We start from the raw sequence: 5666 nt of genomic DNA on the forward strand, positions 1-5666 counted from the left end.
TAATCTTACTTCAACCCACCTTTTTCTGCAATCATATTTCTTTTGTACTGTTAGTTTAATGATAAAACAACACCATGCTGAAGATCTCATGCAGCCACAAGCTCGGGCTGAGATGATTGAAATAATTGCAGAATAATTGTCACAGAAAAACTTGTTGTTTACCATGGTAACTAATGACTCAGGGCTGCTGGGCTCCAAATTTATTTGGAAACTGCTGTGCATTGCGATCATGAGCCGGCTGAGATTGCATTTCAATGAAAGGCTGCAAGGATGTTTCCCCTCATGGGGGAATCAAGAACAGGCGGCACAGTTTTAAAATAAGACGTCTCCCATTAAAGATGGAAATGAGGAGGAATTTCTACTCTCAGAGGCTTTATACAGCTTGGAATTCTCTGCCCCAGAAAGCAGTGTCGGCTGGATCATCGAATACATTCAGTGCTGATTTTGACGGATTTTTGATTGACAAGGGAGTCAAGGGGCGCGATCTAATGGCAGCGCTGTGCCCAACTCGCGAGATTTACGCGCCTCATCACGCCTCGCAAGATCGAATGCGATCTCACAAGACGTCGTACTCTGGATGCCGCCCACAATGGTTGGGACTCAGATTTGCATATTCAAGTGCAAAGTCAGGCTCACCTGACTCTTACTGGGTTACCCAAGGTGCAGGGTCTAACCCCCGCAGCTCAGAGACACCAACTGAGCGCCATTTAGCACTGGTCTCCACCAACCTGGACCAAGTGGAACAGCACTTGGAGGGGGGGGGGGGGAGACTTCCCAGGTGGCACTGCCAGGCTGGTAGTGCCAATGCACCCAGATGGCATTTTGCCCACACTGGGGTTCGGGCCTAGGGGTGCCCTGCCTTAAGAGGTGGGGTGCGGGAGGGGGGGCTCGATAACCCCCCAAACAGATGAGTTGGGGCATTGGGGGTTCTGAAGGCTGTGGTGGGGGGTTTATAGATTGGGTGCCATTTAAAAATGGTGCCCTGATCTCTCCCTGCACTGGCGAATGGAGCTCGTTAGTACAGAAAATGGGACTAGGAAATGGGAAACGTGAAGTGTTTCTCTGTTCCCCACCCCACCTTGATTTCCCACCTTGATTTCAATTAATTTAAATGGGTGCCATTCAATTGGGCTGCTTTGTCCTGGATGGTGCTGAGCTTCTTAAGAGAATTCCATTGCACTCCTGACTTGTGCCTTGTCGATGGTGGGCAGCTTTTGATGTGTCATGAGGTGACACACACCACAGGATTCCTAATCTTTGACCTTCTTTTATAGCCACAGTATTTATATAGCTAGTCTCGTTCAGTTTTTGGTCTATGGGAACCCCCTGGCTGATGAATATTTAGGTTTCAGCAATAATAAAGCTGTTGAATATCATGGGGGGATTGTTAGACTCTCTCTTTTGGAGATAGTCATTGCCTGTCACTTTTGTGGTGTGAATGTTACTTGCCGCTTCTCTGCCAAGCCTGAATGTTGTCCAGGTTGTGTTGCATATGGATAAAGGCTACTTCAGTATCTGAGGAGTCATGAATGTTGCTGGACAGTGCAACATCATCAACAAACATCCCCACCTCTGGCATTAAGATGGACGGAAGATAATTGATGAAGTAGGTGAAGATGTTTGGGTGTAGGACCCTATTTATTCTGATGTACTCCTGCAGTGAAGTTCTGGGACTGAGATGATTGACTTTCAATAACCACAACCATCTTTCGTTGAGTAAGGTATGACTCCAACCAGTGGTTGTTTTTTCCCCAAATTCCCATTGACTCTATTTTTGCTGGAACACCTTGATGCCACACTTGGTCAAATGCTGTTTTTATGTCGACAGCAGTCACTCTCAACTCACACTTGCGTTTATCTGTTTTGTCCATATTTGAACCAAGGCTGTATTGAGGTCAGGTCAAGTGAACTTGGTGGAACACAAACTGAACATGAGTGAGTAGGTTATTGCTGTGTAAATGCCGCTTGATGAGACTGTCAATTACCCCTTCCATCACTTTACTAATGATTAAGTGTAGAATGAGGGGGCAGCAATTGACTGGGATGGATATGTCCTTCTTTCTTGTGGACAGGAATTTCTTGAGAAAATTTCCACATTGCTTCATAGATATGAATGTTGCAGCTGTACTGGAATAGCTTGGCTAGGAGTGCAGCTTATTCTGGAGCACAAGTCTTCAGTATTATTCGCAGAAAGTTCCAGTAAAATTTTGGGGGATTTTAAGGGTTAAATTGAAACATTTATCAACAAAAGAAAGAAAAACTTAAACAGACAAAATTGCATTTACAAGGTTAAAATTAGTCGAACAGACCCCCCCCCCATAAGCAAACCACCTACTTAGACTGACAAATAAATACCCCTTTATGCAAAAGTCCCGTAAAGATAATCAATCTATAAAAAAGTCCAGTAATATTGTCTCAAGGCAACCCCACTGTTGCTGTAGGGGTAATATTTCACAGGGTTTCTCTCTCTCCTACTCCAACTCTGCTGTGGAAATTGAAGGCTAACAAGTACCCAGGGCCTGATGGTCTACATCCTAGGGTCTTAAAGGAAGTCAGAGCGAATTTAGTGGATCCATTGATTACAATATTCCAAATTCCCTGAATTCGGGAAAGATTCCAGTGGACAGAAGAAATGTTAATATATTCAAAAAGGAAGGGAAGCAGAAAGTAGGAAACTATAGACCAGTTAATTTAATATCTGCTGTTGGGAACTTTTGGAATCCACTATTAAGGAAGTGATAACAGAATATTTAGAAAATCAAAACACAATCCATCAGAGTCAGCATGGTTTTATGATTGATAAATCGTGTTTGATTAATTTGCGAGAGTTCTTCGAAGATGTAATAAGTCAAATGGATAATGGTGATCTTGTAATGTAGTATATCTGGATTTACAGAAGGCATTTGATAAGGTGCCATACAGAAGGTGAGATTACATGGGGTTAGGGGTAATTTATTAGCTTGAATAGAAGACTGGCTAAACATCAGAAGGCAGAGGGTCGGGATAAATGGATCTTCTTTCTGGTTGGCAAGATGTAACTAGTGGGGTGCCACAGAGTTCCGTCCTCGGGCCCCAACTACTTGCAATCTATATGAATTAATTGGATGTGGGGATCGACAGTACTACAGCCAAATTTTCAGATGACACTAAAATAGGTGGGATGGTAAGTTGCAATGAGGAAATAAGAAATTTACAAATGGATATGGATAGGTTGAGTGGCCAAAATTTGGTAGATGGATTTAACGTGGATAAGTGTGAGATTATCCATTTTGGGCGATAAAATAGAAAGACAACCTATTATCTCTCTGGAAAGAAACTTCAGAATGCTTTGGTGCAGAGGGATCTGGGTGACTGTGTGCATGAATCGCAGAAAACTAGCATGCAGGTACTGCAGGTAAGTGCATGCAGGTACAGCAGGTAATAAGGAAGGCATGTAGAATTTTGGCATTTAGAGCTAAAGGAATAGAGAAGAAAAGAAGAGAAGTGTTGCTGCAACTGTACACAGCATTGGTGATACAGCACCTGGAGTACTGTGGTCCCCATACTTGAGAACGGATGAAATGGTATTGGGGGCAGTTCAGAGGAGATTCACTACATTGCTTCCAGAAATGAGGGGTTTGTCTTATGAACAGAGATTGAGCAGTGTAGGCCTATACTCTCTAGAGTTTAGAAGAATGAGAGGAGATCTACTTGAGGAATGTAAGATCATAAAACGTATTGACAATGTTTGCAAGGAATGAATGTTTCCTCTTGTGGGGAAATCTAGAATGAGAGGTCATAGTTGTAGGATAATGGGTAGCAGATTTAAAACAGTCATGAATCTGTGAAATTCACTACTCGAGAGTGTGGTCACTGCTGGGACATTGAGTAAATTTAAGGGGGTGATTGGCAGGTTTCTAATTAGTAATGGGTGGAAGGATTATAGAGAATGGGCAGGGAAGTGGTGTTGAGACAGAAATGAGAACAGCCACGATGATATTGAATGGTGGAGCAGACTTGAGGGGCTGAATTGCCTTATCCTACTTCTAGTTCTTATGCTCTTATGGTAACACCTAACACAACCCTCATATCTCTCCTTTGGTCTACTTTTGCCTCTTTCATGTTTGAGTCCATTGTTCTTAACCCTTCTTTGAAGTATGCATTTCCAGAATATAAAAATCTTTTATGTTCTCCTTATGACCACCATTTTTGGATAAAATAAAAATGAATAACCTTGCCTTATTTATTCATGACCTTTTCCAAGTTGTAAACCACTTTTCATCTCCCTTTGAAATTTAACAAATGAACACAGCAATCATTGTTTATCTCCTCATGCATGTCTTGTTTATTTATAGAAAATTAAGCTTGGCCATAATGATTCCAAGAGCCTGCCTTTCCCATGTAGCCTCATTGATTTCCTCAACTATATAGGCACTCAACCTCCAGCTTAACTAAATTAGTGAGACACACAAACACATACACATCCCCACAAGACTAAAGCACAGTACGCCACAAATATTTTTGAAAAATACTCTCTCTTCTTCACACATGCCCCATGCACTAATCACTGAACCAGGGTTGATCAGTGATGACTTGGTGGTAATAGGAACATAAGGGATGCGCTGGGACATGATTTTACAGATTATGGTTGAATTCAATTCCGCTGCTGTGATGGTCCATGGTGTCTCATGAATACCCAGTTATGAGCTGTTGGATCTGTTTAACATCTATACCATTAGGCACAGTAATAGTGTCCCACAACACGAACATGTCTCCACAAGGACTGTGCAGTTGTCACTCCAACCAAAACTGTCACTGACAATTCTACTAAGTTTTGGTGCTTTCCATTGTTCTTAGAGTTGCAAATGTCTGCAGTGAATGGAATGACCTGAAGGACACTTTGTTAACATCATGGCTTCTGTACAAACCAGTTGTTCCCAGGCATGCATCCATTTGTAGACATTCTCCTAGGAATTCAGCATGACTTGGAGAATGAAGAGAAGTCACTCAGAGCACATCAAGAAAGGGGAGGAAAGGTTCTAAGCAGGAGATCATACCCACCCAGGATGTTCAGGAGCAAATCTCCGACTGTAAGGGACAATGTGTGTGTATGATATTTGCCTCATGGAAATCTTCCACCTTCTGAATCCGCAACTGCAATCTCAGAGCAGATGAAAAACCACACACTCTCAATGGCTGAAAATATGACCAAGATGATTAACATGTTTTTACATATTCATTCACAGGATGTGGGCATTACTAGTGGCCATTTCAGAGGACCATGATGTGAAGATGCCAGTGTTGGACTGGGTGGGCACAGAAAGAAGTCTTACAACACCAGGTTAAAATCCAAAAGGTTTGTTTTGAACCATTAGCTTTCGGAGTGCAGCTCTTTCCTCAGATGAGTGAAGAGGTGGATTCCACAACCACACATATAGACAAAGTTAATGATGCAAGATGATACTTTAAATTAGGTCTTTACAGGTCCAGACAGAGCGACTGGAGAGAGGGATACTCACAAGTTAAAGGGGTGTGAATTACCTCAAGCCAGGACAGTTGGTAGGATTTCACAAGCCGAGGCCAGATGGTGGGGGGTGAATATAATGAGAACTGAATCTAAGGTCCCAGTTGAGGCCGTACTCATGCGTGCGGAACTTGGTTATAAGTTTCTGCTCGGCGATTCTGCG

This window comes from Scyliorhinus torazame, chromosome 15 (assembly GCF_047496885.1).
Source record: "Scyliorhinus torazame isolate Kashiwa2021f chromosome 15, sScyTor2.1, whole genome shotgun sequence".
NCBI classification, from domain to species: domain Eukaryota; kingdom Metazoa; phylum Chordata; class Chondrichthyes; order Carcharhiniformes; family Scyliorhinidae; genus Scyliorhinus; species Scyliorhinus torazame.